Here is a 15,413-nt window from a genome sequence, read left to right on the forward strand (position 1 = left end):
ACCAGACATTTCAAAGCAGCTTGTGGAAACCTTTTCCCAAGTTTTTCCTTTTTACCAGTTCCCGAAGTCTTTCCTTTTTAACAGTTCGAAAGCTCCTTCTTTTCTCCCCCCAAATACGATCAACAACCCTGAAATTCAGTCAGTTGTAATCAGCTCTAATAGGAGCAGCAAAGCCAAGGGCCGTGCATTATTACGCTTCAGCCCCTGTAGCGCCGGTATCCGGAACCTCGCTTGCGCCAGGATAACAGTAAACAGATGTGAGGGCAGTAGTTGCAATCCTGAGTTACCCTTTAAAAATCCAGCTTGCCCCGTGGATTTTTACAGTTCTTGTTGAACTGAACTCTTCTTGTTGAACTGAACTCTTCTTGTTGAGCGCTGCCTTCTCCCTCTTGGGTTCTTTTTCTCTCTCCTCCTTCTTTGCAAGGTTACTTCAGTTTCTGCAGGATCAGCGCCCTTGGCTGATTCACCGTGCGGCTCCATTAATAGTTGGACTGACATAACTGAGGGGTGACCAGGATTTGGGAATGAGTGGCTGGTGATTGGGAAAGGAGGGGGAGTGTGATGGGCTAAGCTGGGTTTACCACAGAGAGCAATGTTTGTGGAAGCAGAGCTTGTCCACAAGGAGCCACGAGTATATCGGAGAAGCAGAGAAACACTGTGACCACTGCAGGGACATTGCTCCGCACTCAGCCCGCACACTGAGATCATTGCTCTGTGTATGGGCCTTGGCTTTGACCTTGTGAGATGTGCATACCCTTATCTTAGCATACTGAGGCGATGCTTTTGAACCAGAATAGACCGAGGCTCCTGGTGAGGTCTGCAGGACAACTTTGCTCTAAGCGTCGTTGACATCAAGGCAGAGAACTTCACTGGCTTATTTGGAGCTGATTTAGGCCTGAATTTTGTTGTATTAAATGTCTGCCTAAAACATTACGTAACTGTGTCTTTGTTCCAAACCCACGTGCATTGATTTTAAGGAGCCTAAAATAATACCCAGAGTGAGGTTTTGTAGTTGCTGCTTCAGGTGAGGCTCAGTGCACACTGATGCTGCAAAGTGGGGCTCCCAGCCTCCTCCTTGCCCCAGCTGTTCACGCCAGCCCTTGTGTTTGTCAGATTTAGCTGAGTGTAGCTGTGTTTGTCAGATGTAGCTGAGAAATAACCAGGCTTTCTGGTCAGGCTGCTTTCCAGGTGGGTCTGTTCCTGGGCCCAGGTGAACACCTGGCTTGTTGGGTGTTCATGGTGACAGAAAGAAAGGGATAAAAAAGCGGTAACAACACCAGGAGAAGGAAGGGATATCAGCACAGATTTCAAGTAGTTTCAGCTGGCTGTGAAGTGTCATCCAAGGGTTGAGTTTCCTGTTACAGCCGATTCTGGGAGCCTGCAGGCTGCGGCTCTGCCCTTGACCCCTAACTCCCACCACCTTCCTTGGGCCTGTACGGTCACAGGGTGACTGGATAAATCAGTTGGTCCAGCGGAAAACTAGTGCATTGATGAAGAACAGAGTTTTCTGCTGGATCAACTTGCTGATCTGCTCTGCAGCTTCATCATTGTTGGATCTGATCCCAGGGAAGGCAAGACAGCCTGTATGGAGCAGTGGAACAGCGAGCAGAACTGGTAGGCTCTTTCCCTAGGAGAAACGTGTGGCAGGAAAGCGTGCTCAAAGGAGAGGAGGCCAAATCTGGCCTTCAAGATGCACCAAGAATCAGCCTGACAACATTCAAACCTCGTGGCAACCTCAGATCAACTTCATCATCAGGGCTGCCCATCTGCAGGGATCCCAAAATGTTATAGTCACGTCATAAAATCACATTTTAGTCATAAAATTGGTGACTCAAGGTAAGCTGACCAAAGAATAGCTTTCAACGGGGTGGAGAGAAAGAAAGGGGCGGGTTTTGCCTGGGTGAGTGCTGCCAAGGGGGTTTCTCGCTGGGAACGCTTCCCTTCAGGAGCGCGGCCTCGCGTTCGCCTGGTGGTGACTCGCCGGAGGGCCGCTGGGGAGCGGGGCACGTGCGTGTGGATGTGTGTGGATGTGGGCAGTGATGCAGCGCTAGGGCATGTGCAGAATTCCCCCAGCTGACCACAGCGCATTGCAGAACAACTATCAGAAGGTTTCTCACCCTTCCTCAAGGGAGGATGCTGTGCTTCCAAAAAAGACTCCCAGCGGATGTACGGATACTCATCCGGTTCTGTTACAGCCATTGGTCTTCCTGTGTCTGTTTTGCTCTTCATTATCTCCCTGGGAAGAGGTTGTTCTCTTGAGCAATATCCCAAACTAGCTTGGTTTCTGCAATGTCCATATTTAGTGGGGCTGTTTCTCATTTAGAAACAGCCTTTGCATGGGTGTGAAGATGCTCCACACCATGTGAGCGATGTAAATGGGTTTTGCCCCCTGGTTTGTAGCTGGAGAAAATATGTGAGAGATTTCCCTGCTGCTAATGAGCATTGTGTTTTCCTTCCTCTTTGGGGGTGGGGTAGATTTGGGGAAAGAAAAAAGGCCTTCCAGTGGGACATGGATGTTTCTGCCTGTGTTATATTGTTCCCAGCCTTCTGCCCAAGCCCAGCTGTGTGACACAGGCCTCCAAAACGCGAGCGAGGTTCCCAAGTGAACCGTGTACGTTGTTGTAAGCGGCTGCTTGTGTGGAGCGGTACCGTCAACGCTGGGTGTGAGACGAGGGTGCTGGGGGAAGGTGATAGCAGAAGCGAGAGGGGACCAGCAGCAGGGCCTTGAACTTGACTTTGGGCCCCTGATACTTCTCTGTCTGTTTGGAAAAAAAATGATAATTCCTTGACAGCCCCTTGAGAAATGTTTGCTCCTCAATGTGTAGCTGAGGGGGTTCATCCTGTGCTGACCTGGGGCCGAAGGATTTCTGGAGAGAAGATGGCTAGAGGTCCCTGGGAGGTGGGAGTGCAAGGAGCAGCGTCCTCCTGTCACCAGCAGCAGCAGAGTCTTTTCAGCTAATGCTTCCAGGGAGGGAATTTGAGGAAATGCTTGGACAGGAATAAGCAGAGCTGGCAACAAATGTGCATTTCATTTTATGAACATTTCATGGTGAAACTTAAAACTTCCACAAAATTTGGGGGACTGGATAGCTCAGGGGATTAGTAATGGGATACAGAGCCTTTCATCTCACCGGTGCCTTTTCAGCTGCAGCTCAAGTCAATACCAGTGACTGAAAGTTGTTACCATCAGATGGCTTATGTGTAATGAGTTGATGGTCTCACTCCATTTCCTGGTAGTCAGGTATCTGCGGCTGACGCACACAAACACACCAGAAAGCCTGGCCGCTTGCCAGCCTTGTTGGCAGCCGCTGCCAGTGACTGGGTGAGTCCAAGGGAGTGAAATATCCCATTCCCTTCTAGATAGGGGTCTTTATTGGATTGGATTCTGGCACATAGAGTGTGTGAGAAGTCCGTCATGTGGGAAAGCAGCCTGCCAGTTTGGAGCAGTGATTTTGTGTAGACGTCTTCCACCCTTGCTGAGATCTAGGAGGAAGAACTCTTCTGATGCCCCCTGCACTAGCAAGCAAAGCTATGGTGCATGTGAGCTTTGTGCTTTGCAGACATTACAGACATGGGACAAAGACCTTATGACATGGGACTTTTCTTTTAAAATAATTTCCCTGTTTTTCTGTCCCTTCCCAAAGTCATTCTAAGTTGAACCTGTAAAGCATTTTACAGGCAATTGCTTATTAATGCATCTGCAATATCACTCTGCCGTGTCATCCCCATTTCCAGCTGGAGAAACTGAGGAATAGAAGAAACAAATGAAGAAGCAGATATTCCTAGATAAAAAATTCAGGAGTTTGTGGATCCTGATTCTCCGCCAGGTCTAGTAATGGATTTAGACCACTCAGTGCTTTTGACTTCTCTCTCAGCTGTGATATCTGCCTTGGCCCTTTCCATCATGGATCTGAGAAGGGCGGCTCACATGGAGCCTTAGAAAAATGTCCTTGTTTGTGAGGGATGAGTTATTTCGGTTGAGCTCTGGAAATCTCATAATTAGAATATAGTTTGGCACCCGGAGACTCCCAATAACTCCAAAATGAAGATGTCCATGGCTGGATTCTGCTCGTGGTGTTTCAAGTCATTGTGGGTGATGGTTGATGGGATGCAGAAGCAGTTACAGAGAGGAGTGAGCAGTGCAGAAGGTCTGTAGCTCTGCCTTGGAGCGCTGTACCTCCATTTCTCGGGTCAGCACAGCAGCTTTCCTAAAGTGACTGGTATGTGAACTGAGGGGTTCCTTTAACTATTTAAAACCTTGCTCTTCCTATTTACCACATTTGTGCCCCATGTCCTAAGGAGTGAGTTGACTCCTGGACCTGACCGTGAGGAGCTTCATGCAACAGGGTTTTGGTACAAGTGTCCTGCTAGAAGGCGGCTCTGACAAAATTTGGGAACGCTACCAGGGCTGCTGCTGCTACGGTTGGGCCTGGCGTGACTTGTAGCTGTGGGTCAGTGACAGAAGCATTAGAATTTCCTCTCAAGTGAGAGGAGGAGGAGGGCAAGGTGGTTAGGAAGGTGGAAGAAATGAGGTTGCCTGTAAATGCTGAGTCTAGGGAGTTTTGCATGCGGGCAGACATCCCTTGCCGTAGGGCACCCATCCCTTTTGCAGTGATGATGCCTGGGTCAGGTGCACAGGACTGCGGACATCCTCCAGTGCACTGCATGGTCAGGGGGCTCCCAGCCCAGTGCTCCCATGTGCCGGGCCCTGTGCTTGGGCATGGGGTGCGCTCTGGTGTGACGAGCAGGCCCCGCTGGCCCTGCCACCAATATTAACAGCCAGGCACGGTTGGACCGTTAGTAAACAAATGATGTCAGCTCCCATTGGTGTTATTTTAAGCACTTTGTATATATTACTTCTATAAGCATCTCTGGACTGTTCCTTCTCCTCCCACTCAATTGCCTGCAGAGATTTTTTTTTTTCTTTTGGTCAAAACCAACATCTGTAGGTTTGTCCTCAACAAAAATAAAGCCATCCATCTCCTTCGGCCCGCAGCGCTGTCAGGTCAGCGCAGGAAGACGGGCTCGGACAAGGTTTACAGTAGCCGTCGCAGCGCACAGTGGGAACAGCACTTATCTGCGGAGGCCGGTCGGCCATCCCAGGGAACGCATCCTTCCCTCGGAGCGAGGGAGCGGCTCTTGTTTACCCTCTGGCACGCAGCGACATGGTGGGAAAGCGCGCTCGGGTGCCCCGCGGTCGCGAGGTGGGGCCGGGCAGCGGTTAAAAATGGAACGGCGCCTTTGATCGCGGGCCAGCGCCGATGGCGCCGGCTCGCAGGGTGGACGTCGTGTTCCTTCTCCCTACGGCCGGAGCCTGGTGTTCCCCTCCCCATGTTCGGCCTCGCGACGGGAGCGAAGCTTTGAGACCAATGGGCAGAGAGAGGGCAGCCTCCAACGCCCGGTTCAGGAGGGCGCCTGTGAATAGGCCCAACTGCGGCCTTGCCGGCGGCCAGTCCATGAGGGGATGCAGGATCCGAATGGAGCCTGCGTCGCGGCACGGCCGAGCGCCCCGGCACGCAGCCGAGCCTCGGGGCTGCTGCCTCGGCAGGGAGCGCCGGGGCCGTTCGGGGCCAAGCTGTGAGTCACATGGCGGCAGCGGCGCTTAGTGACAATGTTTTTCCTGTTAATCTCCCCCAGCGTCTCCCCCAGAAAACACAATGGAAACTCTGGTAATCCGGGCAAGAGCCCGGGGCACGCCGCGGCTTCCCAGGGCCCGCGCGAGAGCCTCCACGTCCTCCCCGCACCTTCCAGCAGCCGGAGCAGGTAGTAAATAACCACCCTGGCCCCCAAGATGGAAGGGGAGCGATGCGAGTACTATGAGCCTGCGCCGAGCCCGCTGCTCTCTCGGGTCTGGAGCGCAACGCTCAAAGGCTCTAGAGCGCTGTCTCCTCGGAGCCAGAGTATATCATCTGTTAAGTCTCTGGCAAGACAGTCGTCTTTAGAGCGAACGAATTAAAGGTCGTCTCTAAAAATCTGGTTAATGCCACATGCCGAAGTAGACAGAAACAGAGGAGTGATGGATATTCAGACGTGTAGATCAATCTGTGGCTCAGGGCGTATTTGCTTCTGACTCAGTTTTGTTTCTGCAGCCTAGGTATATTGTTTTTATTATTTATAGGGTGGGTGGGAGGAGGGATGCTATGTGTTTGAATTTATTTGCTGTGCTATGTGGGTGATTTGGAACGTGTCCTGTTGTGAGGTTTTTTTGTTGTTTTTTTTGCTAAGGAGACCAGCAATCTTTTGGCACTGGGTACTGAAAAGTCAATACAAAAAGGCAACAACAACAACAAAAAAGACATTTAACCATTTACCTTTCCAGCACTTAACCACTGCAGTGCATGGCAGACCAGGGACGCTGTGTGGCCTTGGTTAAGCAGGTCTTCAGCGGAGTTTGAAGCACATGCCTAAAGCTAAAAATGTGCTCAAGTGCTTTGCCAAAACCTGGACGACATCGGGGTTGCTGTGCCCGGTGCTGAAACAAAGGCCCGGCGGAGACGGAGCGCAGCAGCTGCGGAGCAGCAGCGCCGTAACCCCAGCCAGCATTGTGCGGCGGGCCAGGAAGTGAAAGAGAATCCATTACATTGCAAGTTAGCTTTAAACTCGCTTCAGCGTTTTAACATGAATGATTCATTCCACTACTAAGATGACTGAGGAGTGTGGAGAGAGGAGGAGAGGGAGAGAAAAAAAAAACAAGAGGAGGAAAAAAAAAATGCTGCTGAAGAACATCAAGGGAGGTGGGCAGCAGGGCCTGGAGGTGAAGGCTTCAGCACCTCGGCAGCATCCTTTGTTGCTTCAGCAGGAATCTGTCTTTTTCCCCTTTTTTTCGCCAAAGCTCAGTAACCTGCAGCTATATCCTGCCCGTGTTGTGGTGTCTTTGCATCTCTGGCTGGCAGCGAGGACCTGTAACGTTATCCTGGGGCCTTCTCATGTGAAGCAGTTCAGCGCTCCCTGCATGGAGCCAGGTCCGTGTTTGCAGCAGCTCTTGGCTGGAGGAGAGAGCAGACTCCCGCAGGAGGGAAAGGAGGGAGGCCACCTGAATTCTGAACTAATTCTGGGTACCGGTAGCAGAAGGGCCACCTTTGGTAGCCCTCTGAAAGGGGCTGCCAAACATCTGAACAGACGATGACCGTCTTTCTGTCCCGATGCAGGTGAAACGTGTTGATTGCCACTCTGAACCTGAGACAGCAAACTTGTTTCTGCAGGAGGCTTTCCTACAACTCTGGAGACACTGAGCACTGAACCCTGTGTTTATGGACAGAATATGGTCATCCCAAGCATTAGGGGTCCTGCATAGCTGGTTCCCTACTGCTACTGAATTCCTGTTCATGTGGTGTCCCATGCTTCCCTGATTACCTCTCTCTGCAACTTGAACTAGCAGACCAGGCTGCATAGCCGGAAGCTACATTTGATTGATGCATGTTCTTTGAGTGTACAGGATGGTTTTGGCCTGCTACTTTTGCTAAAATAGTAAAAACGCAACTTTAAAGTCAGGAAACTCAGTGTGCATGGTCTGTGAGTTTAATATTTTAAGTAGGCTGATGTAACTACTTGCATATACATGCAATATTAACTCTATTTGTATTCTGTTTTACATATGAAAGTGTTAGGCTTTATGTTTCTGTCATTTGATCTGTACCAAACTATCACTTCACTTCTCCAGGAAGATGCAATTTTGCCAAGTGGACAGTTCAGGAGAAACCTCACTTTTGTAGAGATGTCCACTCTTAGCTGGTGGGATTTCTTCCCTTTAACTTGGCGTTTGGGGATTTGGTTCTCATTGCTGTGTGCTCAGGGGAGCATTACTGCTGCGGGTTCCTTGCTTCTCTTTTGTATTGTCTCATTTCCAAGGCACTGGCGGGGAAAGAAGTGCACAAATGCGCAATTTCAAAAATGTGTGCAGCCTTGCCCTTCCAAATGAGTTTAAGGAGTGTTACTGCCCGTCTCGATATGTATATTTGAATAATTCCCCCCAGTTCTGTCTGTGCGGCTTCTGGAGATGCCAAAACTACTGATTTCCAGCATACAAGTCTTTCTACAGAGCACCTTCATGTCACTTAGTGAAAAAAGACCGAAGCTGGACCTGCCCCACTCCAAAGTGCTAGGACCTGAGCCAGCCATGGGCACAGGAGCTTGCGTCCCTGCATCCTCTTCTTGGGTGTCCCCTGAGAGGTGCGTCAATGTTTCTATGCCAAAATTTGGAACAGTCCACAATGTCACGGTCCCTGCTGAGCATGTCCCCAATAAAGCCGATTCAAAGGTACTCTATACCCCATCCCAGCCCATAACAAATTATGCTGAAAAGAAGAAAAGCAGATTTTGGTTAAAATCAAAGTATTTTCCAAGATGGTGTCAGCTTCAACTAAATCTTCAAGAAGATGAAGTTGACCTGACTTATTTTGACTATCGTGTTTTGTTTGAATAACATCAAAAGGCTCTTGTTTCAGTAGAGTAAAATGTTGTTAAATCAGCACTGTCATTCACTTCATGTTGATTTCTCTGTTAGAGTAGATGATAACATTTTTGGTATTGTGATGGGTGAGAAAGGTCTAGTTATTCCACCTCACCTTTAGAAAGAACCGATTATGTCTTCCTGTCTCCTTAGCCAAACGGGGTTTTCTGATCAGAGGCATGGAAAACAGGGAGAGGAGTGAGGAACAGGGTTTCAATGAAATTCAAAAGGAAGATTTGAGATGAGCATGAGTAGCAGCCTCAGCCTGGAAGGGGCTGCAGGGGAGGGCTGAGAGAACAAAGAGAGGAAACCAGAGAAAGTTGTCCCAAAGGATTTGAAAGTAGGATAGGATTATGAAATGTGATGACCAAGAGTGTGGAGATGCTGGTCACCTTCATGATGTTCAGCACTGAGCCTCTTGGTGTAGGTCAGTTGTTCTGTCCCCTACACTCCTTTGATATTACTAAGGGAGGAGAGATGTGTGTTCTCCCTGGTTAAGTTCTCAGTGGGTCTTACCCTAGTGAAAATCACTGGGAGTTTTCAGTTTGTAGAGAATTCAACATCTTGGCTGTTTTTCCCCAAATCGGAAACTAAATGCGTTTACTCTTACTAGAAAATGTGGCAGGTAGGAAACTTTGCTTTCTGGCCTGCTTCAATGCCCAAGAACAGTCGGCATTGAAATTTGAAATGGGCCTCGAAAGCTTGCTGTTGGCTCCAGCAAATGATGTCTATTTGTTTTTTATTCCCCAGAAATGCATTCAAAAAAAGGATACTTTTGAAGGCTTAGGGAAGCCCAGCTTTGTTGATCTTACTGACATTTGGGACGCTGTTCGGCGTGTCCCATGGGTGACGCTGATGATGAATTTTTCCTGACACTCTACTGTAAGAGGTTTCTTTTCAATGATACTGTTCTGAAATCCAAGTTGTTTTCCTGGAAGGAAAAAGGAAAATCCTTTCCACTGTGTCCTTGATGGACAGGACAATGACAGACTGAACTGTGAAGAAAAGGTGAAGGGCCTTTCAGAAAGGTGGTATTGAGTTATCTTGGGTTTCTGAGCCCATTGGTGCTTCCAAGTGAAGCTCAGAGCACTCACAGTTTTCCAGATTACGGCACCAAATTGTTTATAGATGTGTATGTTCCTAAATTTATTACATTTGTTTCTCTGTTGCTAAGCTAACAGTGCTTCTCAGCAGGTAACTCTGGCAAAACCACAGGCCTTTGAATTGACAGGCAATTCTTTGGAGATGCTTTATCTCCCTCTTACGCATCAGTGGGGAAGGAGAACTAGATTTTTTCTCCTTTTTTGCTGACCTTGGTTACAATCTCTTCTCACGGCTGTGGACCATTAAGCAGGGCATATCGCCTTCTCTCGGGCTGTGAGTAAGTGAGTGGGTTTGGCTGAATCAAAAGAATATATGGTTTCATTTTCTTAATGAAAGCTACATCTGAAACCGGTTTTATCAGTTTCCTGGAAAATGACAGGGAGAAAATATGTGAAACACGTCTTTTTTTTTTTTTTAATACCGCTATGTGACTCATGATACAGGCAAATGTGCAAAGGAAGAAGGAGATATCTGACAGTCTGTAACTATCTTGCACAGATGCAGGGTAAGAAATGTTCTTGCTTTCAATGACTTCCTCACTAGGTAACTTATTTTTCCATCTCCCTCTGTGCCTGCAGTTTTTTTCTCTCTGTAACAACAGATAATTTAGGTCACTTCACAGCTATGAGGCTGTTATGTGGATCCCTCTCTTCTAGGAATTCTCCCAATGAATCATTGACACTTAGGGCCATAGTTTGATGTCTTTATTCACACTTAATACTAGTATTTGGCTGCAAAAGTAATCCCATGGAATCCAATGGGACTAGCTGCAGAGTTATGTACTATTAAATTGTTGGCCTTTTAGCGGAGTAATGGGTTACAGCCAGATTTGTGAATAAAACTGAAATGCAGTCCTGGCTTTCAAAGGGGTTAAGAATAGCATGGGGCAGAGTTTTTCATGATGAAACCTAGACCCATGTGAAAATTCCCTGCTAGCTAGCTGAGTTACAGCCCCTCAGATGTAATTCTCAGGAGGTTTGGCTCTGTCAGGCCCACCTGGCCTCACTTTTCAGTTGAAGTGGTTGAGTTGTGAACAAATTACATCCCAAGTTGTTGGGTTTTTTTGTTGTTGTTGTTTTTTCTTGGTTAGGGTTTTTGGATGGTTGGTTGCTAGTATTTTAATCACCAAGTTTCAAAGCATAATAAATGATCGTCTTAGTTTTTTTTTTTTTTTTTTTCATCAGGCTGCAGGATGCTTTAGGGATTTCTGTCTTTTGTCAAATACTATGGGCTGTTTAAAAACTCAGCCACAGGAGAGAAATTCCACTTTGCGTGAAGAGTCTTTGGATCAAACTGTGCTATTGCTGTTCACAGATGAGTACTGTTCAGGTCTCTGGCCAAATTCTGGGCGAGTTTGCTGGAGCTTTCCAAAAACCGAGCAGACTTGAGCAGTTTCCTTGGAAGGCAGGTGAGGGAGTATCACTGACTTCTGAAAAGAAATAAGGCAGCCTAGTTGCTCAAAGTACCAGCAGCAATACGATTAATCTACAATTAGCATCTTGATATCTTGACATCTAATGGACTTCAGAAAGCAACACTAATCAAGTAAAGCAGTGCTGGGTCCTGATTTTTGGGAGGAAGGGAAGAACTCCCCCCAGTTTAGGTCATGTGAAAGTGAGGGTGCCATTTATTATAAATACGCAGGGGCTTTCACACGCAGGAGTGCTTGGCAGGGCAGGTTGTTGAGGAGAAGGAGCAGAGCTTTGGGCTTGTCCTGCCGTGGGCTGGCAGGCACGATTGCTGTCCAGCTCCATCCCACTGGAGTGAGGGAGGCCCGGCACGTGCTCCCTTCATGTACAGATCAGGTGTACAAGCCGCAAAACTCGGGATGTGGCCCTGGAGAAGCAGGACATTCCCGCAGACTTAACGGCGAAGGGAGCAAGCAACCTCGTCCCGTCGCTGGCGTGGCTCCCTGTACCGGGAGCGCCCCAGGAAGGCGGATTTTCGGCGTCAAGGGCCGCGGGTCAGGCTGATCCTGGCGGCTGGCGGAGCTGCTGTTCTGCTCTCCTGAGCGCCCACAAAGCCGCCCCATGGAACCGCGAAGCCCTTTGCCTTGCTCACCGTTCCCTCCCTCCCGGTCCCTGCTGTCCTTTCCCCTCCCAAGGTGCCTCTAATGCCTTCACTTAATGTGAAATTAAGATAATGAGTCAAGGAGAAGAGAGAGGGAGGAAGGGGGTGGCTGGAGGAAGAAAAGAAAGGAGAAAGAAGAGAGGTTCTCCTGACGGATAATTAGGGAGATTGGTTTACCAGCCGGGGACTAATGCCGGCTCGCCTGCTCGCGCGCTCCCTGGCGCCTCGTTTTGTGCCTCCGATTCCTCTGGGGTTCCCTCAGCAGGTGCCCCCGGCAGGTAGTCACTGGAGGACTCAGCGCGAGGTCACGCCGGGGGTCAGGGAGCAGGGCCCGCGAGGGTGGCGGGTCAGGAGCCATCGCGGTGACGGATGAAGCGGAGCGCGTCGCCTGGCCCGCGGCGGCGCCCGTCGCCTCCCGCTCGCACCTCTCAACTGCTCTTCATTAGCGGGAGGATGGTGCTGGTTGGCGGCCCTCGCAGCCCTGCGGAGAGGGTGCTGTCTCCATAGCTCTCAACTGTTCCTCATTAGGCGGAACAGGCCCCCATTGTCCGCCATGAAGCCCCCTTTGTTTGGGGCCGGTGGCGGGGCCGCGGGAGCAGAAACCGATCCGGGACAATGCGGCATTATGGAGACGAAAGTCAAGGAGAGCACTGGGCTGCTCAAAGCACTCGCCGCCTTGGCAGGCGGCTGCACAGCTCCCGCCTGTCCCTCCATCTGTCCCTCCCGCGTCGCTGAGCTGAGTTCCTCTCACTGGTGCCTCTATCTGGAGTGGGCACCATGTCCCGCCAGCCCATCCTGGCAGACCCCTCAGAGAATATCAAACCAGGACCCTCTCCCCTGGGTTTTCTGCAGGCAGGGCTTGGTTTTTATTTCGTTTTCTGTGTTTTGGGGAGATTTGGGGCTCCCCCTTTGCTGAAGCGGCTCTTGCAGGGTTAGGCAGTATGACCATGTTGTGCATGGGGGCTGTGCGGTCCTCCTGCTTTGCTCCCCCCTCCCCTGACTGCTGGAGTCTGCTAAGTCATTCTGCTGAGATTTCTTTCAGACCAAAGATAATTGCGGGGAAAAAAGAAATTAATTTTCTTCTAATTGGATTCTCACGTTTCCCTGAAGAGCTGATATCTTTTTACAAAGCGGTGCCTAGCACCTTGGCGGCAGGGACTGCAATGTCACCGCAAAGCGGTGTCGCCCCAGAAGCATCTGCTAGGCTACAAATGGGGTGGCAGAATTAAATGCTCGCATGCCGGGTGCACCAATGTGTGGCCCCTCGTGCCATTAGCCACCCTGTGTGCCTGGAGACAGCTGGAGCAGAGTTTGGTGTCAGCTGTAAAATAGCTAGGTCAAGTAGAAACCATGGGTGGGAGCAAATGGAAAGGAAGCAAACGCTGCTGTGACTCCTTTGGGTCCCATTCACCCCTCACTCGGAAAAAGTGAGAGGACTCAACCTGTGCAGAGCAACTGGTACAGGTGTCCCATGCGACTTGTATTGCTGTGACACAAGCAGGGTTGGACATCTCCAGCAAGCAGATGTTTACTGGGCACTTAAGGGGCTTTGTTGAGGGGTTGTTGTTTCCCCCCACCCATAGAAACCCCTGGCATCCCAGAGCCGCTCGGCCCCAGAGGTCGGATTTGCTTTGCTGCGGGCGATCCCCGGGCACGAGGATTGCGCTGTCTGAGGATGGGGCAGCGCGACGACAGTGTGGCAGGGTGGGACTTCGGGTCTTGCAACCATCTCTGCCATGTTTTGTCTTGAACTGTAAATATAACACAATTATGTTTACATAGCACAGCTATGTGTGAGACTGCATATGGGTTTTAAATAGAACAAGGTTTAAATTTAGCTTCTATTTTTTTCCCCCCTCTTCCCATTGATTTTGCAGTGAGAGAATTTTGTTTGAAAGACTTCTCACCCTCAAGTTTACCGGACTCTGTCCTGCATGATCTCATTGCTACTATCTCGCTCTTCTCCACCCTTCCCTCCCGTTGTTTTCTATGCTAACTGAAGATGAGATGTAAAAAGCCAAACAAACTTTTTAAAGACAGGGAAGGCATCTTTCTGTGTGTTTATGCAGTACTAAGCACAACAAGATCCTTATCTGGAGGTCCTGGAGACCGGATTCTCGTTGGATATAAATGAGCAGAGTTCCCGTCAAGTACATGAGTTATAATATTTGGCACTAGGGTATATGAAGATGTACAAGAAAAAAATGAAAATTTTGGTTTTACTGATTTATACTTTTAAACATCTAAGTGTTTATTTTCTTCCGATTAGAAAGCAGAAGAGTGATTGGAAAAAGAAAACCAGTAAGACTGAGCATAATCATGAAAACAACCTCTCAAGTTATGAATATTTTTTTTAAGCCTGACTCTTTTTTTTCCTCTCCTGGTCAGCAGGAAAGTGATGGGACTGATGCTTGGGTCTGAATTTCCCCACTTCTTAGAGGTCAGTGCTTGGAATTTGCCTTCTAGAGTGAGCTGAAACAATATCCTGGATTTGAATCCAGTAGTCAAATGACACAGAGGGCTGTGCAGATCATACCGGTTTCAACATATGGGATGTTAGCAGAAAATTTTTTTTCAGCTGAAGACTTTATTGAGGTTAAAGTTTCAGTTGTGATCAGTGAATCCTGGATCTCTGGGGTAAATGTTTCTGGTTTAATGCTCAGAAGCAATTCTTCTGAGACCAGCCGAGTTGTGCAGTGTGTTTCCAGGTCTTCAGCAGGAAATTCAGACCTTTGTGGAAGGGACAGTTTTAAAGCTTCATCAGGAAGGCTCCTTTTTGCTTGGCAGCTTTCTTCTTGCACCTTTGCTCGTCTTGAAGACAGTCCCCGTGTACACTGCAGTGGAGGAGTCAGAATTAGTTCAAGTGGTTTTGCCAGCAGTCGTTGGTTAAACGGACTTGGTTGAAAACAGTACTGCATGTTTTCAAGGCTCTGAACCAGCATCATCTCCCAATTATTCCTGGGTAGAGAGTGTTTCTACTTCTGTAATGTTTCTGATGAACAAATTTATCAGGGTCACACAATAAGTTGGAGCAAAATCAGAGCTTAGGGGCTGTTATCATCACTTTTAGACCATCACCTCTCTTTTCATCAAACAACAGTTCCAGTAACCTACTGAGGGTTATAAGAATTCCACTTCCTTTGTACCATATAAGCACATATATTCACTATTTAATGGGTGAAGAAACTGAGGGACAGGCAAGGTTCAACCCTGTGATGTGCTGGATGGGGAGGAGGGCAGGCACAACCTTGTGCCTGCTGCTGTGTTGCATGACCTGGAGCATGTGTCAGGTGTGTTGCTCATCAGGTTGTGCTAATGGGAAGGGAGACGAGAGGACGGAGCGTCCCACCGACCGTGCCGGTAACCTCGTGCCTGCAGGGTGGTAGCATAACCTAGCTGTGGGGAGGCGGCGATCATGCAGCAGAGGTGGGAGAAGGATGTTGGTAAGAGAACTGCTGTCTCTGCTGCGCTCTCCGAGCTCTTTCTCTTAGTGCTTTGGCCTCCCTGTTGGCCAAAAGGCAACGGTGTCATTTGGCAAAATATGGGAGCAATTCTACTTTGTCAAGAGTCAAATATCGGCCTTATTTAAAGATGCTTATTTTTTGCTTTTAAAGAGTTAAGATTTAAAGTTGAAATCAGGTTTAGTAAATTAAAGGAGTTGACAATGTCTTTATTACAGTTTTCAGCACTGAAAAGGTGCAAGATTTTTCCTGGGAAACTGTCTTCCATTTTTATTCCTGAGAAAAAATAAAAGGCAGGATCATAATGTTGATATTTTCCTCTCTTGGAA

The sequence above is a fragment of the Tinamus guttatus genome, unplaced genomic scaffold (genome assembly GCF_059628265.1).
Source record: "Tinamus guttatus ecotype Peru unplaced genomic scaffold, ASM5962826v1 Tinamus_guttatus_pri_ptg000459l, whole genome shotgun sequence".
NCBI classification, from domain to species: domain Eukaryota; kingdom Metazoa; phylum Chordata; class Aves; order Tinamiformes; family Tinamidae; genus Tinamus; species Tinamus guttatus.